The sequence below is a fragment of the Heterocephalus glaber genome, unplaced genomic scaffold (assembly GCF_053883595.1).
Source record: "Heterocephalus glaber isolate CG9 unplaced genomic scaffold, H.glaber_assembly_v1.0 deba00001543, whole genome shotgun sequence".
Taxonomy (NCBI): Eukaryota; Metazoa; Chordata; class Mammalia; order Rodentia; family Bathyergidae; genus Heterocephalus; species Heterocephalus glaber.
The window spans coordinates 7,546,812-7,573,604 of NW_028258336.1; the positions used below are offsets into that span (position 1 = coordinate 7,546,812).

Sequence of the window (26,793 nt, forward strand, 5' to 3'; positions counted from 1 at the left end):
GCAACAGAGATGTAATCCAGGAGGAGACTTTCTAAGGGCACGGAATTGGTTGGGTCCACTGGGAGGCAGCAGGGCTTGCGAGGGTATCTAAGGAATATTGTGCATGATATTTTTGGTTGATGTATCTACTTATGATGCATAACCACCCTGATAGGTGATTATTATGTTTCTCACTTTACAGCTGAGGAAACAGGCTAATTTATCCAAGATCTCATAGGAGTGAACAGCTAAGCTAGAGTTTGAATTCAAATCAGTTTGCTTTCGAATTCTATCCTCTGTCCAATGTGCTGCATAGATTCTCCTGTATGCTTTCAACAAAGTCCATGAGAGTGACACATAGTTCTTATGGAAAAAATAAAGAACAAAATAATCATGCATAATCTGTAGATGCAAAAATAATCTTTAAAATATTTTTAACATGTAATGTTTAGTTTTTCTGTAATATTTTTACATAGCTGAGATGATAGTAAAAATACTGTAGCTTGTTATACTTTTGGAATATATCAAAAGTATTGTCCTATGTCAATTAAAGTTTTATGGCCCATAAAATACCTGGATATAGTATGTGTAGCATACATGGGAAGCAACATGTCTATGGTCCATTCTCTCCCTGTTCTGGAGAGAGGGTCTGTTCCTGGGTTTAAAAGATAGCAAATAAAAAGGTTTAATCTTGTGAAGACACTAATGGCAGACCTCCTTGTGAACAAATGGCTTTTGCTAGCAGGAGACCCCTTATCCATGGAATGCATTTAGCAGAATATATTTTGATGTCTAGGATTTTCTTAGGTAAACAAACCTTGAACCTACAGATTTATGAGGCATGGCTCTCAAGAAGATGTCATGTAAATTATGTAAATATCTGAGTATAAAATGGAGATGTTTCAGATGTTTTCTAGACTAAGACGTTTCTTCTGAATAAATATGGTGGCTGCATCCCTTTCTTAAGAGAGGTCATGTACTGACTCAGGCTGGAGCACTTTGGATGCAGGAAGAAAAAGACCCAGAGAACACTTCTGGGGATCTCTGTCTCTCCTTACTGTACCTGCATCTCCTCGTTATGTGCATTCTTTAAATTATTAATAAAGCTGGGATCTGGGCAAGGTCTCTGACATATGTGTCTTGTCAATCTGATCTTTGTTGTGTCCTTTGCTATCTCATTTCATAACCATTTCTTCATTGGTGGAATTTTAATTATATATAACAATCTTTCATAACTTTAAATACAGCTGTGATACACAACTCTGACCAAGTCTATCTATTTTTGAAGGATTGCAAATAAGACTTGCTATTCCATACTTTTTGATAGCTACAAGAGGAAAACCTCTGTCAGAATCTATTGTCCCAATTCCTGTTCTTGGAGAACAGAGGAGAGAGGAATCGGGGAAAAAAGGGAAAGGAGAAGAAAAAATTGAAGCAAAGGGAAAATTCTTTTACTATTACTTACCAGCCACTTTTGTAAACCTAATCTTTTTCTTCACTCACTAGCATCACTATTCTCTTCTGTAACACTTGTATCCCAAGTTCTCGACCTAGAAAACCCTTTCCTCTTCCAAAGCCCTGGCCTCCTGAAGCCCCAACCAAGCTTTTCCTACTTCTTCTAGTAAAGATTTAATTCCTGTCCCAGCTATTGGAGACACATCAAGCAATTTGAGATTTATTTTCTTTTAAATATTATTTTATTGGTACATTTTAGGTATACAATATAATGACATTCATCACTGGAAATTTGCACCTTTACATAATCAATCTTGGTTCTTATTTTTCCCCCTTCCCCTGCCCTCCCTTCAACCTCTCCATCCCTCCCTATTTACAAAGACTTTATTTTCATATTAATTCCATTCCCTTCTTTCCTTTCCCCTACCCCTCACACTTCCCCTTTCCCCCTTTTCTTCCTATTTCACATTATCTATTATACCTTTTAGTCCTTATTTACACTTTCAGTTTCTCACACCAGAGAAAATATTCAATATTTACACATGTGTGTCCTATTTATTTCACTTAAGAGTATCACCTCAATGTGGATCCACTTAGCTACAAATGTCTCTCATTTCTCATTCTTTATGGCTGAGTAGTAGTCTATTTTATAGAAAAACCACATTTTCTTTACCCAGTCTCCAGTTGATGGACAATTGGGCTGCTTCCAAGTTTTACCTATTACAAATTGTGCTACTGTGAACATGGGTTCACATATATCACTGTGGTATAATTCTTTCTAATTCTTTGGAGAAGATACCCAGCAGGGAAATAGCTGGGTCAAATGGGACTTCCAGTCCTAGTTCTTTGAGGTATCTCCATACTGATTTCCACAGTGCTTGCACCAGCCTACACTCCCACAAGCAGTGGAGGAGGATTCCCCTTTCCCCACAGCCCTGCCAGCATTTGTTATTGCTTGATTTCGAGATAGCAGCCATTCTTTCCGGAGTGAGGTGGAATCTCAGCATTGTTTTCATTTGCATCTCTCAAATGACCAGTGATGTTGAACATTTTTTCATGTTTATTTGCTATTTGTACTTCTTTGTCTGAGAAATGTCTGTTCATTTCAGATGCCCATTTTTGGATTAGGTCTTTAAATTTGGGAGGTCTGATATTTTTAAGTTCTTTATAGATTTGAGATAGTAGACCTTTGTCTGAGGAAGAGCAGGTGAAAATTTTTTCCCACGTTGTGGGTTGTCTCTTCACACTGCTGGTGGTTTCTCTTGCCGTGCAGAAGCCTTTTAATAAGAAGAGATCCCACTTGTTGATTGTGCTAGTTCATGGGCAACTTAGGTTTTGTTCATAAAATCTTTTCCTACATCAATTTCTTCAAAAGTTCTACCTAACCTCTCTTACAGGAAGTTTAGTGTTTCTGTTTTAATATTTAGATCTTTAATCCATCTTGATTTTAGTTTGGTGCATGGTGAGAGATACAGGTCTAGTTTGAATCTTTGCCAAGTTGAAACCCAATTTTTCCAGCACCATTTATTAAAGAGGCTATTTTTCCTCCAGTGAGGGTGTTTGGCTCCTTTGTCGAAGATGAGGTGGCTGAGTGTTTCTGGAGTTGTTTCTGCATCTTCCAATCTGTTCCACTGGACCTCAGGTCTGTTTCTTTGCCAGTACCATGCTGTTTTTATCACAGTAGCTTTGTAGTATAGTTTCAAGTTGGGGATTGTGATACCCCCTGCCATGTCTCTGTTACCTAGAATTGCTTTAGTTATTCTGGGTCTCTTCTTGTTCCAAATGAATGTTTAGATTGTTTTCTCAAGGTCCATGAAGTATGCTGCTGGGATTTCAATTGGGATTGCATTGACTCTATATAGCAGTTTTGGAAGTATGGCCATTTTCACTATGTTCATCCTTCCTACCCAGGAGCAAGTAATGTCTTTCCATTTTCTGATATCACCTGTGATCTCTCTTTTCAGAGTGCTATAGTTTTCAGAGAAGAGGTCTTTGATGTCTTTTGTTAGGTTGATTCCTAGGTATTTTAGTTTCTTGGATGCTATTGTGAAAGGAATTGTTTGCCCTATTTCTCTCTCAGTGAGTCTGTCATTGGTGTAGAGGAAAGCTATTGATTTTTGTGTGTTGGCCTTGTATCCAGCTACTCTACTGAATTTGGTTATTAAGTCTAGAAGACTTTTGGTGGAATTCTTCAGGTCTTCTATATAAAGTATCATGTCATCTGCAAATAATGACAATTTGACTTCTTCATTTCCTATCTTTATTTCTTTTATTTCTTTCTCTTGTGTAATTGCTGTGGCTAATGTTTCCAAAACTATATTGCACAAGAGTGGTGATAGTGGACATCCTTGTCTTGTTCCTGATTTTAGTGTGAAGGATTTCAGTTTTTGACCATTTAGTATGATATTGGCTGTTGGTTTTTCATAGATAGCTTTTATCAGATTGAGATAGAGACCTTCTATTCCAATTTTTTGTAGGATTTTTATCGTAAATGCATGTTGGATTTTGTCAAATGCTTTTTCTGCATCTATGGAGATAATCATATGGTTTTTGTCCTTGCCTCTATTGATATAGTGTATTACATTGATTGATTTTCATATATTGAACCATCCCTGCATCCCTGGGATGAATCCCACTTGATCAGGGTGTATGATCTTCTTGATGATCTTCTGCATTCTGTTTGGCAGTATCTTATTAAGGATTTTTGCATCTATATTCATTAGTGAGATTGGCCTACAGATCTCTTTGGTTGGGTCCTTCTCTGCTCTGGGGATCATGGTGATGCTTGCTTCCAGGAATGAATTTGGGAGTATTGCTTCCCTTTCAATTTCATTGAAGAGTTTAAACAGTAGTGGCAGTAGTTCCCCTATAAATGTCTTGTAGAATTCAGCAGTGAAGCCATCAGTACCTGGGCTTTTCTTATTTGGTGAGTTTTTAATTACATTTTCAATTTCATTGGTTGATATTGGGTTATTTAGAATTTTTAGGTCTTCTTCATTCAACTTTGGTAATTCATATGTATCTAAGAATCTGTCTATTTCTTCTGTGTTTTCCATCTTATTGGCATATAGGTTCTCAAAGTAGGTATTGATGATCATCTGGATTTCTGCTGGGTCTGTTGTAATTTCACCCTTTTCATTCCTAATTGCATGGATTTGGGCCTTTTCTTTCCTTTTTCTGATAAGGTTGGCTAAGGGTGTGTCAATTTGGTTTATTCTTTAGAAGAACCAACTCTTTGCTTCATTAATTTTTTGTATCGTTCTCTTAGTCTCCATTGAACTGATTTCTGCTCTGATCTTTATAATTTCCTCCCTTGTATGAGCTTTGGGTTTGTCCTGTTCTTCTTTTTGTAGACGCTTGAGGTTCAGCATCAGGTTTTTTAATTGGGCTCGTTCTGTTTTCCTAATATGAGTATTCACTGCTATGGATTTCCCTCATAAGACTGCTTTCATTGTGTCCCATAGATTCTGAGATGTTGTATTGTCATTGTCATTTAATTGAAGGAACTGTCTGATTTCTTCTTTAATTTCTTCTGTGACCAATTGCTTATTCAGAAGTGTGTTGGTAAATTTCCATGTTTTTATGAAATTTTTCTGGTTTCTTTTGCTATTGATCTCCAATTTCATCACGCTGTAGTCTGATAATATACAGGAGATAACTTCAATTCCTTTGCACTTACTTAGACATGTTCCATGAGTGAGTATGTGGCGTATTTTTGAGAATGACTGATGTGCAGCTGAAAAGAATGTGTATTCTGATTTCCCCAGGTGAAACACTGTAAACATGTGTTAATTTCATTCCTTCAGGAGTTTGATTGAGTTCTAGTATTTCATTACTTATTTTTTGTCTAGTTGATCTATCTATTTGTGACAGTGGAGTATTGAGGTCCCCCACTACTATTGTATTAGTGCATATATGACTTTTCATGTCCATTACTATTTGTTTTATATAGTTGGGCACACTAGCGTTTGGTGCATATATATTTAAGATTGTCATTTCTTCCTCTTGGATTGTTCCCTTTACAAGGATGTAGTGTCCTTCTTTGTCTCTCTTAATCAGGGTTGGTTTGAACTCCTCTTGATCTGCAAAGAGGATAGCTACTCCTGCCTTTTTTCAGGTTCCTGTAGCATGGAGTATTGTTTTCCACCCTTTAAGTTTCAGTCTATGAGTTTCCTTTTGAATTAAGTGTGTTTCTTGTATGCAGCATATTGTTGGATTTTGCTTCTTGACCCATTCTGCCAGTCTATTTCTTTTGATTGGTGAATTGAGGCCATTAATATTGATGGTTATAACTGATACATATTGACTTATCATTGTCATGACTTTTTCTTTTTGTTGGGTTCTCCTCCTTTACATTTAATTTCTTGTCACACCATATGGGTTCATTCTGCTTTGCTTCCTGGGGTTGTGATCCTCAATGTCTGTTCCTAGGCTACTGTGTGAAATTCTTTGGAGTACTGGTTTGGTATTCACAAAGTTCCTAAGGTGCTCTTTGTCATGAAAGTATCTTATTTCTCCATCCATTTTGAAAGATAGTTTTTCAGGGTACATCAATCTGGGTTGGAGGTTGTTTTCTTTTAGGGCTTGGAATATGTCACTGCAAGCTCTTCTTGCCTTGATGGTTTGTGTTGAGAAGTCTGCTGTGATTCTGATGGGCTTTCCTTTGTATGTGATTTGTTTCTTTTCTCTGACTGCTTGTAGAACTTTGTTCTTCTATTGGGTTTTTGGACTCTTAACAATCATATGCCTATGTGCAGATTTTTTTTTGATCAAGGCTATTTGAAGTCCTATATGCCTCACTTATCTGTATGTCAAGTTCTTTTCCCCTGCTTGGGAAGTTTTCACCCATTACTTCTGTGAACAATTTTTTTATGTCATCTGCACTCTCTCCTGTTTCTTTTTTGACTCCAATCAGTCTTCTGTTATTCTTTGCATTGTCAAGCAGGTGCTGGATTAATTTCTCATGGTCCCTTATAATTTTGAAGCAATTTTTCTTTTCCTGATCAGTAATTGCAATCTTTTCTTCTATATCTGAAATTCTGTCCTCACATTGGCTCATTCTGCTGTGTAGACTTTCAATGGAGTTTTTAATCTCCTGGAAATCTGTTTTATGGATTCCATTTGTTTCCTATGTTGGGATTCCATCATGTTCCTGAGCTCCTCTCTAGATTTATTAATCATGTCGTGCACTATGAGCACAATCTCTGCTGTTATCTGTGAAATTATTTCTGATTTCATTTTTTTCTAGATCCTCTTTTGTTGCCAGGTCAAAGAGTCCAGGTTGCTGAATATCAGAGTGTTCCATCTCATTTCCCTTTGGGGTTGCTTTAGGTGATCTGGAAGTCTGGTTCTGAGACTTGTTTATGTGTCTTCTTATTTTGATGGGGGGGCAGGATGTGTTTGTGCTCTTGTCACCTGCATGGTTCACCTCCTCTATGGGAGTGGTGGTATGGCGGCCCAGAAGCCCCTTCCTCTGTGCTGGAAGCCAAGGTGCTGTTGATTTAATTCAGTGCAGGTGCAGAGGTGGGCGACGGAGCTCCAGGTTCCTGGCTGGACTGGGCGGTGACTGGAAGCTCCAGGACTCGCAACTTGAGATTTCAGTAGAGAGGTACATTCTTTCACTTCTAAATTGGAACTGGTGGTTTTATAATACACCTATAGTTCACAGGCAGAATTCAGGGGAAAGGGTCAGTGCATTTAGAGGAGAAAAATTACATTTCTATATTACTAATATCTCACCAAAATTTATCATTTTTTGATTATAAACATAAGGCAAAAGTTTAAAAATTACATTAGTATTGGTAGTACTTGTAACTATTTCACTAATAAAAATCAAATTTTTTAATGCATTATAATTATTGCAATTATCTTGAAATATTATTTACAATTATTATTACTTAGAAATTATGATGGTTCTTAGACCTGTTGCTAGATTTATGTTACCACCTAAACATGTTATGTAATGTGCTATTAAAGCGCATATATTACTACATTGCAAATCTGTTTAAATTTTTTTTGATAACTGTACATCAAAAAACTAGTTTATTTGGGTATCCCTTAAATTTTTTTTATTGATTTAGATGCATAATTATGAGAAAGGAATTCATAGTTTCGCCAGATTACCAAAAAGGTCAAGAAAACTTGGAATAAGAATGCAGTCCAAAACAATTCACTAGCATGCATTACAGGATATGTTAAATAGCCATTTGAGAGCTGGCCTGGCTCTTGTGTCCCAGAGATTAACATAACAGTGTCACTAGATACATAAATAAGTCACGTTAAGGAAAGCATTGATATAGGCTGCTGTATAGGTGTAAATAACATGCTACAGTAGTCCAAGGACAGAAGAATGAATCACAACCTGATACTCTGAGAAGATTCATAGAAGGAGTAAGATTCATTTGAAGGAGGCTCAGACCAGACTGAAGCAGCTCAGGAGGTGGATCTGGCTGCTCATGCAGGAGAAGCCCATGGTCACAACACCAAGAACTTCTCCTCCAAAGAATACCTAAGTGCAGCAAGTGGCAGTGGCTCTGAGCTTTCCTTTACTAAAATGTGGGGAGGGGCTTCTCTGCCAATGTGTTGTTCCTATCCTTTAGTAAGGATGGTAGCTTATTCCTCTACCCATTCACATTTTTCTTTGAGGAAGGAGCAGCCTCTGATTCAGCAGCTAGAACACTAACCTAGAAACAATTGGGACTGAGTTTTTACCTTTGCTCATTATTGATAAATTTAAGTGTTGAACATGATGATCTTTATCCTTATCCAGTTTTTCTTCTAGGAAATTTTGAATGTTGGATGGGAAATGTTATTCAATCAGTCAAATGTTTCACTTGTAAAAAGGAAGTTAAAACCTCCCTTTTCCATTCTAATGCATTGAGAAGTGGAAACTGACCACCATGTGCATGCAATGCATATAATCTTCTCTCCTCTGCTTTCCTCACAATTTTTCTGAAGTGCATTTCTAGCCTATCCATCCAATTCCTTAGAAGTTGAAGAAAGTGAGAGGTAAAAGGCAGAGAGGGAGTCTGGGGGGTGCTTTGAACTACAATAGCCAATATGAAGCAACAAGCTGCATATACTGTCATCTTCAGACAGGTCTAATTGTGTTGTCCTCTAAGCCTGCATCAGGAACACTGGTTCATTACTATGGTCTCAGATGCAGTGGTTAAGCTGCACTATCTGCAGACAGATATGTATGTGCATATACATATCAACATGACTCATTTCACACTGCTTTGCTCCCAAAAAAGAGAGTCTAAAACTTTGGATGAGAATTCATTATGTGTCTCAGAGAACTTTAAGGATGGGAAGGGATCAACAATTAAAGTAATTGTTCTCAGCCAGGCATGATGGCACATGCCTGTAATCAGCTACTTGGGTAGCTGAGGCAGGAGGATGGCAAGTTTGAGGCCAGGCTGGGCAACTTTGAGAGGACTGTCTCTAAGTAAAAAGTGCTGGGGTTATAGCTCAATGCAAGGCCTTGGGTTCAATTCCCAGTGCTGAAAAAGAGAGAGAGAGAGGGAGAGAGAGAGAGAAACAAAAAACAAACCACCAAAACCCAATCTCACTGTTTTCATTCTTCTTCTATACTCTATACCTTACCCCTAGATTATTCTCCCTTAGCTCTCAGTATTCTCTTTAAAAAAAACCTTCAGTGAATTCTCTAAGCCTCAGGTTGAAGGAAAATCTCAGAGTGAGGTAAAGAAGAATAATGTCGAGCAGAAATTTCTATGGGCCTAAAACTGAGGAAGAAAAATTCTTAAAGGCACAGAAAATACAGATTTAATGCAAGAATGTGACTCAACCTGGTTTTTCAGCAAAATGATGTACTATTTTTAAATAATGAACTCAGCAAGCCATTCAAAGATGACTGATAATCATAATGGACCTCTATGGATAGACTGCCAAATAATAATAACAATTTATAATAATAACAGTTGAGTAGAATGTGGAAGAAAGAAACAATTTTAAAAAGACAGATGTAAAACATACCACAAAAATAATTTTCTGCAGAACCAGAGAAAGGATACAGAGAAATTTTTCCATAAAGTCTTTAAAAGGTTATTCATAATGAAAATTTTAGTCAAAAAATATTTACAGAAGAAATAGAAAGGTACAGAGAAAAATGAAAAGGTAATAGAATAAGATAGGGAAGGAACTTAGAGAAATGGAATAGGAAAACATATAGAGAGCATAAATATGACTGATAACACAGTTGTGTATATAGTAGCAGGTTTGTCTGCACCATCCAAAATGAAATGGAAAAAACAAATACATAAAAGATTATAGACAAAGTACTGGATATGGAAGAAAAACAAAGGAGATCCAACATAAACTCATTGACATTTCTGAGAAAAAGAATGGAACAGATGGAATAGAAATGGTTTCAATAATATAAAGGACAACAATTCCTTGCAATAAAAACCTGAATCAGTGCACTAAAGAGTAACAGCAGGATTTAGTAAAGATTGGCAGAACATAATCAACACCAAGACATATCCTGAAAATGTTGCTGAATATGAGATGAAGAAAGATTTATATGGGCATGAAGGGAGGAAATTAAAGCACAAATAAGGTTTGGCCAACTTTAGATTTCTTCATAGCAATGCTCAGTGCCAAAAAGATGGTGAAGGAATGCCAACAAAATTCTGAGGGAAACAAAGCATTGCTAAATAACTTATTAACCATGCAAGTTCAAGTGTAAAGGGAGCATACAATCTCAATAAGGCAAATGCTTAGGCAATACACGATACAGGAATTTCATGGTTTAGGTCTAAAATTTTCCTCAAAGGTCTCATGTGTTCAGAGGTGGGACTTTTAGTAGGTGATGAAAATGAAGGATGTTGTCCTTCAAGCAAGTGTTGCTCTGGCAATGTCTATTCCGATTCCAGCTTGGTCCTTTCTTCTGGTGGTCTACTCCAAAGGCGTATTCTGTATTGTATCTTTCTGGAGTATTCTTGCTGCTGTGATTCTCTTGCGTGGCAACGTTCCTTAGAGTACTACCGAGGTGGCTCAATCTAGTTACCTTATACACACTTAACACTGTGAGAGACCAGAAAGTGCCTTTCACCATACACTCTTCTGCCTTCCATCTCAGACCCTTCAGCCTCCTGATACAGACTTTCATAAGACACTACATTGAGCTCCAGGCCTTCCACTGGATGCTTTGTGTCTCCAGTGTGCAGACAGACTTTTCAGACTCTTCCACATCTGACTCTGCGGGCAGCCATTGTAAGCCAATCTTGTAAATTCTTATATATTCATACATCTTGCATTAAATCTGTTTCTCTAGTAAACACTGACTGATACAAGGAGTTATGTCACAATTATGACCTTAGGAAGACTGAAGAGAAATTATATATCTTTCTCCCAGGAAACCCTAGGAAACTCATGCATCATTTCACTTAAATATCTGGAGTATGTGTTGTTCCACCACCACCTGCATGGTCTGCCTGGCTATCTTTTCCAGATCTCTTTATCTCAGTGCATTTAGACCTAGGGCAGAATCTCAGTTTGACTCAGGGAAGAATTTCAATCCCAGGGTAGAATCTCAGTTAGACTCTGGCAGCATCTTATATCTTACATCTTACAAGACGTCAACAGACAGTTATTAAAAATTAAATTATGTGGTTAAACATTATGATTTTAATCTGTTAGTGTGCTTTTTCCTCCTTTAATTCTATTTTTTAAACCTTAGAGTAGTTGTTCTTAACTAGAGGCAATTTTATCCCACCTTGCCCAGGGAAAATTTGGCTATATCTGGAGACAAAATGTCTGGAGATATTTTTATTGTCACATGGAAGGAAGAGAGATTTCTACTGGTGTCTAGTGAATAGGGGCTAGAGACACAACTAAAAATCCTACAAAGGGATTAATAGCTTTGCCAGGTAAGCTTGATCATGTCAGTTTGATTGTCTTTGGGATTCCTCTGGGGAATTGGTGGAGCCCACTTGTGGGTCTGTCTAAGTCATAGAGGTATGGGCTAGGGTCTATGTCTGGGTCCTTGCCATTTACTCCCTGGCACTATTCCCTTGCTGTGCTTCAAAGCCATGAACTAAGCAGCTTTGTTTTACCATAGCCTTCTGCCATAATGATTTGCCTTAGAGCCAGCCACTTGTGGACTGAATCTCCCTCAAATGTGAGCCAAATTAAACTTCTCTTCCTTTAAATTGTAGGTGTTGTGGCATGATGTCCCGCAACAGGAGAGCTGACTAATACAATAATCCCCCAAAGTGATTTGGAAAGTACCTTAAACTGAAAAGATGGGAACAATCAGCAGCTGCAGAAACACTACTTGAGTAAAACCTTAAGAAAAATTTAAATTTAAGTAGAGTCTCCTAAGATATATCTTCCACTGACCCTTCTCCAAGGGAGTTTCTTGCTTATGAGAAGACAACCTTGTATCAAAAAGTCTGATAAATATTCTTGGAAGCCCAACTTCACCCTGACATTTGTTAGATTGGTGTGTATATAAACTGTTTCTTGTTATCAAGTACCCATGAATATGTGAATATACTTAAAAATTTCCCCCGTTAATCTATAATTGTCACTTGATTTTCAAGCTCCCTCCCATTTTACTACTTTTTTCCTTTTTTTTTTTTCTTCCCAGTATGGGGGATTGAACTCAGGACCTTGTGCTTGTGAGGCAGGCGTGGCACCACTGAGCGACATTCCTGGTGCCCCATTCTATTTGAATGTAAGTGGGCAAAGGGAAAAGTTTTACTGCCAATACCTGCAATATATACAGCACAGAATCCCCTTCCCACCTTGCCAACAAAGAGCCATGTTTTAAATATGAAAATATCTCGACCAAGAATAAAATCAACCTAGTCAAGAACAAAGAAAATTGCATTTATTTGGAGTTAATTAGGATTGCAATCTGGGAAAATGGAGATTTGAGTAGTCTTAAAAATGTGCTCAGAGGCTTTACAAAATGGCAGGTGTATTTATTGTGTTTGAATTGCAAGCTGGGGGTGAGGTGGTTGGTAATTATCACTTATGAGCCAGGAATTATGATTGGTGCTGGCAAAAGCTAAGCTGTTCTATAAGAGAGGGACTGGGTACTGGCTCAGTCTCTGGGTAGTGTAGGAGAAGGGGTTTATTGTACAGAAGATCAGCAGAGGTCAACAATATGGTGCTTCTGGAAACTCATTTTGTCCACACCAGAGCCATCCTGGACGGCATGTCTGTAGCCCAGTGCAAAGATTCAGCTGCAAACATGTATGAGACCTGATTTAACAATGACTTCAGACTCTCTCTCTCTCTCTCTCTCTCTCTCTCTCTCTCCCATGTATGTACATACAGAGATCTTTGAATGATGTTCAGAAAATCATAAATGATGGATCTTTGTAAATGGTCGAATTTGGAGTTATCTCCCCCATTCATTATTTTTTCTCCCTGATCTCTTAAAGTTTAATTTTTAATAATGAAGATAATGTTTATAAAAGCAATGGATTTGTTCTTTCCTTTAAGAAAAGCAACAAAACCTTTTAAATAGATCCTGCACAGCTCAGGAGAAAATTCTAACTGCTCTGTTTCCTTGTCCATACAAATAAAAAATGATACAAATCTGGGTAATCAAACCCAAAAATATGTGTGTCCGTGTGATTGAAGAATATCTTGAAGTTGCTAGTAATGACCTTTCTGTGTGGAAAGAAGTCAGTCTTATTTTAACCTCTTTTTTCTTGTTCTCCTTTATCTTCCAGAGTGAAAACACATACCAAGATAATGCCTCTGAATATTCCTTCTCTACCCCAGTCACATGATATTCAGGTGAGGTCTGTTTGTGTCTAGGGAATTGTCTCATTTTCTGCTTCATTTTGCCAGTACTGATCTGTCATTTGCACACAGGATGGAGACGCAATGGTTGGGAGGGAAGGAAGAGGCCTTTCTCTCACACTTGCTGACTCTCTACTGAGGAACAAAGCTCTTTTATTGCTACATCTCTTATTTGCACAAAAGTTGCAGAAATTATATAACCTCTAAAAATTTTCCTTGAATCATTTCCACTGAGCGCATGAAACAATGGCTCCTTTTCACTTTTAAACACACACACACACACACACACACAGAGTCAACCTCCTTTCTTTATGGGCACCAAAGCAAAGCATATGCGCTCTATTTGGAGAATGCAAATGCCTCTAGCAGCAGCATTTCTTTCACCAGCTCTCAGCAAGTGGCCATTTAGGCTTAATTGCTCCTCACAGCATAGTCCAATTAAGAGCGGGCATCAGCAGGGTAAGGGCTATTTGTTAATCCATAAAAGATATGAGAGACAGTACTTGTTTTGCCTGCGGTTTTTATTCACATGTTTGGGTGAAAATGTAAACAGCTGGAACTCTTGGCAAGTGATATGTGTGTGTATTTAATCTGTTGGTTATGGGCAAGACAAGCATATGAATGTATTTCACAAAACACAAAACCAAACTTTTTCTTCCAATCCAAAGGAGAACTTTGTCAAATAATTCTGAAATCACCCAAGCATGATTTTAAAACTGTGGTTGGGAGCCAGAGTTAGCTGAAAGGAGAAAATCTCTGGAACTCTGAACCCAGGGTGTTTTTGCAGCATGAAGATGGCTTTCATCCCTGGGAGAGCAATTTCCTTATCAAAGTGCCAAATTCTATCAGAGCATGTCATTGTGGGCTGTTGTTGTTGTTGTTTAGCATTCTTCTTAGACAGAGTTTTGATTTCTTTGAGAATTTGCCTTCTGTAAGTCATTTTGATGTGATACAGGGAGAATTGTGATCAACTGACAAGAAGTGGGGAGTGTGGGTGTGTAGCTGTGGATCTTGTGAATCAATAAAATAGTCAAACATTGGAAAAAAAAATACATTATATAGCTGTTAAGTATTTTCAGCAAGCTCAAAAGTTTCCACACTTTCTTCTGCATGAAATGAATCTGATGAGTGTCAGCCATGATCCAGGCTGCTTGCTGTTTTCTTACCAGTCTAGAGGCTTTGTTCTTCAGAGAGGGGAGGGTCAAAAAACACCCAGTTCCGGCCACTCACAGAGTCCCAGAGCAATACCATTATCTAGAAATGCCAGACTCAAGTTATCAGTGGGAATTTGAGAAGGTAGGAATCTGACTCTCTGGACAAGGAAGAGTTTTACTTTTGGCCACAGGCACCTTTGCCTTCCCAGTGTAGAGTGAGATGCCAGATATCTTCCATGTTTACATGTTTGTTGGACAAAGTCATCTTGTTCATCTTCTTGATCTTTCTTCCCCAATGTCTGTCTTTCTTCATCTACAATTTTCTGGAGGATTCTTATCCATTCATAACCTTAACCTTCTCTATATAGCACAGAGAAGGGTGGGTAAGTGTGCAAGTATTTATGCATCTGGGCTCTTCCCTGGTCAACCTGATTTAGCTTGGGATAGAAATTTTCTTGTTCCTTGGTTAAGTGGAAGCCTCTTCCTGGCATTTCCTACTTTGTTTTATTTTTATTCTATTGCCTGTTGTTAACCAACACAACTCTGATGAGTGCAACCTTTGCCGATTTCAGGACCATACCTACTATCAAATCAACAATCTTCTTCCAGAAAATGTGTGCACCCACCCACCTCTAGGTCTGTATCCATGCTAGCTGCTGGCTTCGGGTAATGATATTTACCCAGCTCATTGAAATGTCACACTTAGGCCTGAGCCCTATAAATTATTATTGTGCTCCTGTTATATTGTAAAGATAAAGGTCAGATCAGAGCTCAGATTTATTCACTTCCATGATGTATTTCTGAGAGAGTATAGAAAAATAAACTATTGGGTCTTTCAGTAAAAATTACATATAAGCAAGAGTTAGGTTTTTTCTAAACAAAGGAAAAGAAATAGCCACAATAGTTCTTTGAATGCTAGTCTTGATGGCACAGGACTGTAATCCTTCTTACTTTGGGAAGCTGAAGCAGAAGGGTTGCAAGTTCAAGGCCAGTCTGAGCAACTTAGTAAGACTTTATCCCAAATCAAAATATAAAAGGCTGGCAATGTAGCTCAGAGTGTTTGCCTAGCACATGTAATGCCCTGGGTTCAATCTCCAGTGAGAGAGAGAGAAAGAGAGAGAGAGAGAGAGAGAGGGAGAGACTCATCTGAGGTTTAAGAAACATTACCTCCAATGTTCTCCCTATTTTCTGGCATTCCTTTAACAATGATTGCACAAGTTTAAATAAATCAAGGAGGAATTCAGGAAGACTAAAGGAACTATTAAGAATTGATCATTGCATGGTGACTGTGTAGGTAACTCCCTCTCCTCTGATGGCTCTTTGGTTCCTCATGGAAAATTGTTTGGGGACTGGAAATTCCACCCTTTGAGCTGAGCATCTTTGTGAAAGGGTAGACACAAAGCACTTGGCTCTTTACCTTGGACTACAAACCCTAGAGCCCTCACAATGATAGCCAGGGAGGCAGCTCAGTGAGGAGGGTCCTAAGGGTGCCATTGGTCCTGCAGGGCAGGCTGACAGCCCCTCTGCTCAGTTGGAGCGCCCTCTCTCCTGGTTTCTTGACTGCAGCAGCTCCTTGAACAAATCACGGCCTGACTGTTGTTAGCTGTCAGGGCAACAGCTCTCATCAGCACTTAATAAAAAGTCCCAGACCATCTGTATCAAATGATTTTTCTTCCATAAAATTTGGCTTTTGGGCTTTGAAAGAATCTACCAGGCTCACCTCCATTTTCTTGCTCACTTATCCCCTCTTCAAGGATTGTCTCCACATGGAGAGCGATGTTTGAAGGGTTTAGTCTTCTGAACTATTTGAACAAGAACTGCCGGATAATCTTTTACTTACCTCTCTCCTTTTGTGATTCATCTTTCTTCCTCTTTTCAAAAATTTCTCAATTAAATCTCAGTGCCCTTATTTCAACATTTCCCTTTTTCTGTGTCTATTTAGTTTTCTGGTCCTTATTAATTAATTCACAGTAATTACCACTACAAACTCTAAATCTTACTATGTGGCTGGTACTGCACTGGACATGGTAAAGAAGGGATAATTTTTATTTGATATTATTTGAAACATTTGCTCATCTTTATCATTTTAGCAGGAAGAAGAAAAATGTGATTGTGTTTTTAAAACCATAAAATTGGGGAATGATAAATAATAAATATTCATTCATATTACTATGCTCATAATAGAAGTTTACATTATTGACTTTCAGATTTATTTTAATATTTCTTGCTTCTTCTCAACATTTACAGAAAAACTTGGAGAAAAATATCTGTCTTTAAGTGCCACCATCCCTTTTTCTTTGTTTCCACCATCTAAAAATAATGAATATGTTTTAAAATGGTAATTGCTGCTGTTAACAGATTTCCCTGAATGTAACACACTCTGTCTTGTGGGGAAACAGAATCAACGAATAGAATAGGAAGAACAGATAGCTTGCCACTAGCAGCACTAAGGAGACAGGAGCTACACTTGACTTTCTTCTTTGTCTCATGTGGCTATTTTCTTCCTCACTTTTTCTGTGTACTTTCTATTTTCCTCTAGAGTGAGTGTTTTTTACTCATTTTTGAGTTTACAATCCTTTTCAAGAGACATAAGCATCTATATTGCTGTCTTCAGTTTCAAACCAGAAGATGGAAGATAAGTACCGCTAGATCTAAGTCATTTACAAATTGTCTTTCATTCCTTTCTTCAAACAGCATATCCTGGGGAATTACCTTTTTATTAGACACTGTTATAGGCAAATGGGATGTGTGAGTGAACGAAATAAATCAAGATCCTTGGTCTTGTGATTCTTGGGTTCTATTGGACAAGACAAATAATAGATAAATGACTTAATTTCTAGGTTATTTGAAGATGAGTGGTATGGAAAACAAGAAAAATAATTGCAGAGTAAGGGGATTAGATGTATGGGAGTGATTGCAGTTTTCAAATAAATGTCACAAAGTTGCCTTCATTCAGGAAATGATGTGGTAGTTAAACTTAGTTGTGTCACTTTGATTGGCTTGAGAGCCACTGAGAGGATTAGTAAAACATATTTCTGAGTGTGTCTGGGATTCATGGAGGCACAACCTTGGGTACTCTATCTGGTTTCTTGCCATGACCTAAGCATCTTTGTCTTACCATCCCTTTCTGCCATGATGTGTCTGTCTTGGAGTCAGCTGATGATAGACTGAATGCCTTGGAATCATGAGTCAAATTAAACCTCTCTTCATTTTAGAAGATATTGGGTACTGTGTCCCAGCAACAGGGAAGCTACAAATGCTTTCAAAAATTTTAGGAAGGCTGGGCTGCACCTACCTTTGCCAAGGATTACTTTAACACAGTGTGGGAATGACTCCTGATTTGTAAAACGAACCACTAAGTGCAGAGACTGGACAACAGTTTTTCTCTATTTCCTCCTGGTGTTGGGAAAATATCTGTGTAGTAGGAAAACTTGGATTAGGGATTTTACTGTGAATGTGTTTTCTATTTTTTACAATTTAGATACAATTCTTTTGGTTGATATCTTATTTCTAGACCACTAGGTGGTATCCATATAAAACTATAGTTTTAATTTAGAGATGCCTGTGCAAAAGTATGTCACAGAGTTTCTATAAAGAGTTTTTGCTCATTTCACCTGAGGTTTGAGTCTTGGGTCTGTGTGTGAGTGTGTGTGTGTGCGTGTGTGTGTGTGTGTAGAATTGGTTCCTTTTGTTAATAAAGATGCTATCTATGTACAAAGAATTGCACAACTTTTATTTTAAATACAGAATAATTTATATCATTGCCTCACTCCTCTATTCCATTATGTTAATAATTACAATTTGTAATTTTCCAAACTGTGAAACAATGATTCTACAACATGTATCTTTTTGCAATATCTAGAGAAAGGCTTTTAAAATTGTTTGGCTGTTCATAGCATTTCTAATGGAGACTGACTATTTAATTCTCTTCTTTGAGGAAACTTGGAGTCTGATAAGTAATACGTCAAAAATGATTATGGAAAAGCAAACCATGAATGTGTCCCAAAAGAATAAGTATATCTTTGGGAAATGAAAGGAATCTCCTGAATTTTCATCCTGTCACACATTAAATTGAGAGCTATTTAGATGCTATCACACTATCATACCCAATTCAGGGCCCAGCTTTGATGTTATAAAACAGATTGGCCTCCACCCCTCCAGCCCATGTGGATGGAAGAGCAGCAACTGTTTGTTATAACTTTGTGTGGTGTGGCTTAGGGATAAAGAATGGGGATTTCACAGAATGTGGAATAGGCTAGTGGTAACTTTAGAATAATAATCTGTCTTCTAAGGGTCAGACTGCGGACCCAAATACCTATTGGAGGGACGTATGGAGCCACACTTCTGCTGAGAGGGAGCTAAGTTTGGGGCCAGTGAGAAAACAGGGTGAGCAGATGCTGTTGACTGAGGAAAAGGGAGGCTTGTTGATAAAAGGCTCATTTATTTTGCAAACATGCACCACAAAAGAGAAGGCATCAGAGGGTGCAGAGTGGAGAGGCAGGAATTGTGCAGATCCAATTTTTTCCCCCCAGCACACACTTTGTTGACAAAACCAAACTTCCTTTCTTGAGTTTTTACTCATGTTTTCCAGGGTTGCCAACCAGGGGTTTTGACATCTGAGCTGGAACTCTTGTTCTTTGTCCCCCACTCAGGTGGCTCTGCCCTGGCACTTAACACACTAGGTTCTCTCCTCACCTGAAAAGTGAATATAACATGATTTGTTTCTAACAATGTAGGTGAGAGTTCTGTGCATTTTAGCAGAAAGGATAAAGAACACCCTAACTCCAGTCTTGTTATAACACATGCAGAGGAAAGTAGATTCCAGAAGATTGTACCTCTCATACAGCAAAGTTGAAACACCACATATAAAACGTCCTTCATTATTCCTGACCCCATCTGAGGCATAGCTTTTGCACTCCCCAGAGAGCTTTGGATTAAAGTCATTAAAGGGCTGGAAACAATGTCAATATTTTTTTCTTTTTCTGACAAGTATGTTGCCTTGAATGATAAAACCTCAGAGAAAGTTCCAGAGTACACCATAGTATTTTTGGTAGAATGAAGATTGATGTAAAGTTTTCATTCTGCCTTTCTAAATTTAAATGTGTGTCATTTACAGCCAGGCATATATTAAAGGACTTGGTGATGGTAAAAGCAAATTTATTTTTGTATTTTCAATATTATTTTTTTGGACAGGGCTGATGGCCTTGTCGACTCTCAATCATGTCTTTAATGACTTATAGCTCAGTCAATCATCTAAGGGCTGATAATTAAAGACATGGATTATTTAGACCCTTTGCTCTTCTTTTTTCCCTAATTCCTAAATTTTAGAGACTTTGCATCTTATTTCATGATCACCAGACATAGGACAGAGATAATGGAAGACATAGGAGATAATGGAAGGCAGCCACATTTGTTAAACACTTACATTCTTATGCAAGGCTCAATTATTCTGTGGATGTGAATATCACTTTTAGATCTATACATTCTGGGTGTATATGTAAATAACAAATATCTTTCACTCTCTCTGTGCCTCAGTCTTCTAATCTGTAAAATATAATGATAATAGAACCCTCTCCATACAGTTTCTGTGAGGAATAAGAGAGATGAAGCATGTAAAGAATACAGAATGGAAGTGGGAGGTGGTGGCATATGCCTGTATTTCTAGCACTCTGGGAAGCTAAGGCAGGGTGATTGCAAGTTTGAACCCAGCCTGTGCAACTCAGTGACTTAATAAGACACTGTCTAAAACTAAAAAGGGATCAGGATGTAGCTCAGTGTGAAGACCCTGGGGTTAATCTCTAGTATGGAAAACCAAAAGAATACAGACTGGTGCCTGGTGCACAACGCACACTACATAAGTATTGGTTGTCATTACTGGACATAGTTTGTCTTTTTGGAGCTTCTGGAAGGAGACACTAGGATTGGGCTCTTTTCTTTCCCTCTGTCTCCTGGTTGCTTGATAGTAATTGCTTCACTTACCTATTGCTGTGAAAAAAAAATACCTGAAACGATGTATAGTAACAATGATTTGTTTTTCATAATTGTTGTTTGACTTGGCTCAGGTGGATTTTTTTTTTCTGCCAGTGTAGACTGAGGTCACTCCTGGGGCTGCATTTTGTGGCTGAATGTCCTAGAAGACCTCTCATCCTCAGATCTTCTTTCATGTGGCCCTTCACTCTTCAGCAGTCTAGCCCCAAATTTTGTGTAGCATGGTAGTTGGCTTCCAAGACACCAAAAGCAAGAGCTGCCAGGCTATATCTGAACGCTGTCACTTCTAACACATCCTCTTGGTCAGAGAAAGTCATAAAACCAGCTCAGAACCAAGGGAAAGGAAACAGTCTCTACTTCTTGACAGGAGAGGCATACAGAGATGAAGTAATTGCTGATGGTGATATTGGAAACTGTATGCAGCAACTCATCCCATAGTGTATGTTTGTAGGATCCTTTGAAAAGACACCAATTGTCATAGTCTGTTCCTGCTGCTATAAATAAAATATCTCAGACTGGGTAATTTATAAGCAACAGAAATGTATTTCTTAATGTTCTGGAGGCTTCAAGTCCAAAATCAAAGTGCCAGCAGAGTCAGTGTCTGGTGACACCTTCTATTTGTCCTCACACAGGAAAGCCCAAGGGACTGGCAGAGCCTCCCTCAAGCCTATCTCATAATACTGCTACACTGAAGAGTAGTTTCACCATATGAACTGGGGACACACACATTCATATGATAGCACCAATAGAATAGCCCAAACCCAGGTATTTTTCAGTGTCTGCACCACTCCTGCCATGCTGAGTCCTGGGAACGCTATCATTTATTCATTTGCCTTTTATGATTATTTTATAGCCTGGAAACTTTGGAGATTTTGCAGCCCCTGTGGTTTCAGATCAGAGGGTCAAAAGCTCCAATGAAGATGGGGTTACTGTTGAGTCAAGCCCAGACTTTGGAATGGATTTGACTGATTTTCTTGTGGTTTCTTTCCTTGCCCTGGCTTTGAGAAGGGAAATCACCCATTTCTTACCCCTGCCCTACAGAGGATAAATTCAGACAATCACCATCTGGATTCAAATTGACTGAAGGTTGGAGGAAACTCCTAACACCATGTAATTCTCCATTCGTTTCTCTTCCTCTCTCCTATCTACCTTGAGTCCCTAAATAGATTTAAGCAGAATAATAAACAGCAAGAGCTGAAATTCTCCCTGGAAGTAGTTTGGTAGTTTTCAGGAGAAATTGTATTGCCCCCTCCCTCAAACTGAAATTAATAGTGAGATAATGCATAGGGTCAGGGACTTCCAGTCACCTCCTCTCCTCTGCAGGCACTTTACTTTTGCCTATTGGTGTGCTGGGCTTCCATGTAAGTTCTGTTAAACAGTAATTCCAACAAACTAGCCTAAGGTCTCTGAGAACAAGGCCTGTAGGTGGAGCCCTGTGTTAGGGCAGAGCTGCGCAAGGAGCAAAGCAGCCTGGGCATCTGGGGGAGGCAGAGAGCATTCGAGTGCTAGATGGGTGTCTAGAGGGGAAGGAAGGACAGGAAACTGTACTGACCAGACATCTGAGGATGTATAGGGTGGGAAGGAAGATGAAGATGAGGCATGTTGGTGTGAAGATCTTGAGTGCCACTTGTGAGGTCAAGTGGAGGGCAATGGAATTGCCTTTTGAAAAAATGAACCCCAAGATTATACATTCTGCTTTTGACAACTGTGGTCTGTACATTTTTCTTCTCCCTCTTTTCACACCTACTTCTTAGTTTCTCTCCTAAATTTGGACAAGTATTTCAGGAGTCCAGATTTTTAAGAGGAGTAACATTTTCCTTTCCTCACACTCACATGAACCAATCTGGCATGGTGTCCTCAGGAACTTGGCTAGTTATGGCTGAGTCCAAGGGAGGACTGGACCTCCAGCATCCTATTCTAGCATCCTTTTCTCACTGGGAAGCCCTTCTCCCTTGCAAAGGATCAGCAAGAAGATGCCTATCAATAGACAAAGGACAAACACCAGGAACTTGTCTTCATGTTGCCTCATTTTTCCTTCTTCAAATAAATCAAGAATATAGTTTTCTCTGTCTTCCAGTTATTATGAGATTTGCTGATATAGTATGTATGATTCTTCGGATAAAAGCATAATGTAAAACAAAATTGTATTAATAAGATATTACTAATATTAATCAATATGAAATACAATAGTATACTGGGGTGAAGAAGTCAGGAAAAATCACTGTAAACTCCTTTGGGATCTGTAAGACCAGACACTTCCCAATGCTTCTTGCTAAATACTCAGCCTAGAAATTGTCCCCCAAAAAGCAGTAAAACACACAACCCTAATGTTTGTGTTAGATTGAAATCATGGCTTGGAAAATTCTAGCATTCTCTTCAATCATAAAAGAAGTGAGAGATGTTAAATTTCATGTAATTATCCAGTCAGAATGGAAGCTACATCATATTTTGTGCTCTGTGTGATAACTGTTTAAAAAGGTCAAGGTTCTTATGTTCCTTGAATATAGACCATATTCTAATTGAACTTCCTAATGTGTCTGACAGTTGGGAAATAGCTCATTTGGAGCCTGAAATTCCAGTCTTTAGTTCACATAACCTAATAACATAGGATTATTACTTTAGTATTTTATACAGATCTGTAGTAAAGACCCCAATTCCAAGGATAGCAATCATAAAACTTTGTTGTTAAATTTTTTTTTCATGGAGCTACAACGAGTTCATAGTTGTGGCGATCTGTCATTAAACGAAGAGAACATGGTTATATTGTTTTTATATTGCAAAGGCTTTGAATTACATGAGAGTAAAACAACTTCTCTGGGTTCTTAAAAGCCATGAGTAGAACTGGGAATCAAGCCAGCCTTCCCGATTTTCCAGGCTTTCTAATCATTCAAAAAAGTATGGAAGTTTTTCAGAGTTTAATTCTGATGCTAACAAGCCCCAGAGCCGTGTGCCTTTTCTATATGTCATTTTTCTTGTCTATTATTTGGCATTCATAAGAAGCAGCCAGTGCCAATTTACACCTTGGGGTTTTCCTGGGCAGGAGACCAAGAGACTAAACCGAAACTGAAAGTACAAGCAAAGCCAAAGCCAAACCAAGCCCAGATACAGTATCAGCATTACACAAAAATATAGCTTTAAAGACCTAAAGAAACAGTACAATGTCGTGAAAACATTCAGTCCTCCACTCTGTAACTGTTCACAGTTACTGCATAATATTCTATCTCATCCTGATGATCCACTTAAAAATCCCAGGAAAAAGGGATTTAATCATGTTCTTTTTTTCTTTTTTTTTGGTTCTTCTACTCTAATTTCTGCCTCTTTTCTTATGGTCACTCCTGTTTCATCTCTTTCACATTCATATATCCCTTCTATTTGTTCTTTCTGTCATGGTAGTCCTTGGGGTATGCCCTAGTTTGTCATTTTATTTCTGCTTATACTCTTACCCTGAGTGATTTTATCTACTTCCTTGCTTTAGTTACCATGAAAATGCTAACAGTGCCAAAATTGGTATCACTGGCCTGGGGCTCTTATCTGAACATCTCCATGTGGCTGGACCTTTGACTTTCCCAGCTGGACGTGTCTCATACTGAATATATCATTTTTCTTCATTCCTTAACCCCACTCTCCACTTCCCCTCCACTCTTCTATCACCTATTAAAGTTGAGGCCATCACCATTCCCTTGGTTTGACAGCCAAAAACTGGGGTCTATCTCAATAATTCCCACTTTATTACTTGTCACATTGCAAAGTCCTGTCAATTTTATTTCCTATATGTCTCTCTTTTCTGCCCATCTTGATCCATTTCTACTGCTACCATCCAGCTAGTCTATCCTACTAGTCTTATACTTTGCCTGCCCCTTCTGTTCTCATACACTTGATAAACATCACTGCCTCCACTCAAGGGTGGAAAACACCAGACAGAAAATGAACATCTAGGATATAAGTGTTCTGGTCTTGGTTCTGCCACTAACGAGCACACCAGCTTGGACAGGGTGCATGATCTCCTAAGGACCCACTTGTCTCATCAGTTACAACAGGAACAGATAGCAGTTTGTCATCTAGAAGTGGGAAATTTATCCAGCTGATCTCTGGAGGCCCATCCAAGTTTAAGAGCTGTGATTCTGTACAAGACCTCACATATTCTGACACACTGAAATAACAACAAACAACACATTGATCAAATCCAAACAATACATAAAATCAATGATAATACCATTTTTGAGATGTAACTTTTCATGTTTTTCTAACACCTTTTTGACATTCTATATTTTGGAGTTTCTCATCTTATGATTCCTACAACTCAAAACAGATGGGACAAACTCAGTATCCCAGCCTCCAGTGGAACTGGGACACAGTCATGTTAACTCAAACCTGGCATGAAATGCCCTTTTTCTGAGATTTAAATTTGAAAAATAGTACAAAGAAGAAGGAAAAGCCATTCTGGCAAAAAGGGCAGAAAGATGTCTTTTAGAAGCAGCATTAGCAGCAGCCTGGTGTTAGGATAGCCACAGTCCAGTTCTGAGGTTGGAGCAGGGCCAGAGCAGGTGGCAGGAGGGTCCTTATTGGAGTATCTGATGGTTTCACTTGGGCATTATTTCTGGTTTCATATCTTCCAAGCCTTCCTTGTTCTCTGACCTACTTAGACATTGTGTAGGTACTTAATATTCCTATTTAATAAATTACATCGTTGTTTAAACAAGTTATGATGACTGTATTTTGAGCTATAAATGATAGCCCAGTTGGAACATCATTTTCTCTGGGAAGTGTTTATTCACCTTGAGATTACATTAACTCAACTTGCTGTTGTTCTTAGGATAGACAGAACTCTTTGTATTCTAACTGTATTATATAAGTTTTCTAAATGACCCAGCCATCTTCTCGGCTACTTTGTAAGCTTTCTGGGGGAGGGAGGGTATCTGCCTTGCTCCTTTCTTTCTTGCTAGTACCTGGCATATTACATAGCCTTTAATGATCACTATATAGAAGTTGAATTGAATCAAATTATTGACACCTAAATAACTCATGCTATACCTGAACATGGGTTTTCATCTTCATTTTTCCACATTAAAGACAAAAAAAAATAGCTGCTTGTAATCTTTATTTTTGCAGTGTTGGAGATTGAATCCAAGGCCTTTGGGACCAATGTGGAGATTATTTGAACTTTTGTTAGATTTGATTCATTATTAAGCCTTTTTGAGTCTTGAAATTGCTTGCTTTATTTGAAATTTGAATTTTTAAAAGCAAAGATAGGTATTTGGTTAAAGTTGATAGATTAGTTACATGCACTCCACTCATTTCCTCTCAAGGGTTCACTAAAATAGTGATTTAAAAAGCATATAAAAACCTATAATGAGAAAGGGAATGTGAACCCCTAACATGCAGAGGAGACTGTGTCAGACATGGTAGGCTGAGGGATTCCAACCCAAAATGTGTAGGGCTGGGATCATGGGCAAGAGGTGGTCATCTTCCCTCCCTAGAATATGGTGCAGTCAGGCACAGGAGAGAGGTGAGGTGGAGTGTGGGCAGTGGTGTGCTGGTAAATGTTTTGTAACCAGATCTCTAAAAGAGAGAGGGTGGAGGGAGGGGGAGAGAAGGGAGGGAGAGGGGAGAGGGGAGAGGGGAGAGAAGGGAAGGGAAGGGAAGGGAAGGGAAGGGAAGAGAAGAGAAGAGAAAAGGAGAGAAAGAAAGGAAAGAAAATAAAGAAGGAAGCTTTGATGTGTAACATGTCTTGATTTCTGTCATCACCATGGCCAATTATGAACTTCCAATCTGACATCCCTGGATGAATGAAGGATTGGGACTAACTATGTGTGATTGTCTCTTCTGGGCTGGCAAGAGCTAACTCCAGCACATCCTTGGGTATAGGGCCAAAATAGGGAGCTAAATCTAAAATTAGCATATGGAGAAGTCAGTCCTCACAACCTCTCATTTTCTTCATACTAAGAATGCACAGCTCATTGTCCACCATCTTCCCTGCCACACACAAAGACTAGGAAATTAAAATGTCTCAGAGATAGAACCCCAAACCTCTGGTAATGAATGAAAAGCATTAAAAGAAACTCTTTTGGAATGTTCACAAATGCTTTTATTCTTCAGTACTTTTGGGTGTATGTGTTTGTACATTTGTATATAATTTTAAATTGCTTGACAAGACTGTGGGCTACTTAAATCAAAAATAATCAAAATGCTTTGTAAGAGCTTAAGGTAAAATATAAGGACAAAGGGGACAAGGAAGAAATGAACTCATACTGTTGCCATGGCTTCTGCTCAGAAAGCAGGACAATATGGCTTGAAGTAGGCTTTGATGATCTAAAGATACAGATTATGATTTCTAGATCAACCACTAAAAATTTTTAAAATAGGAGGAGGTATATAAGAGCAGATAATTGAGGAGATAAAGTAGATACTAAATTATAATCAATTTTCCTAAAAAAGG

General features: G+C 38.4%; 1 long non-coding RNA gene across 5 annotated transcripts in view; it reads left to right on the forward strand.

Moving 5' to 3' along the window:
- The window catches only part of LOC110345479 (uncharacterized), a 442,224-nt gene that overhangs the window by 310,082 nt on the left and 105,349 nt on the right, over positions 1–26,793 (forward strand). For 3 of the 5 annotated variants that reach the window (XR_015442355.1, XR_015442357.1, XR_015442356.1), the window contains 3 exons: positions 11,613–11,899; positions 12,047–12,133; positions 13,143–13,209. This is a non-coding gene — a long non-coding RNA (uncharacterized LOC110345479). The remainder of the gene's footprint in view (positions 1–11,612; positions 11,900–12,046; positions 12,134–13,142; positions 13,210–26,793) is intronic. The other 2 variants (XR_015442358.1, XR_015442359.1) reach the window with 2 other exon arrangements.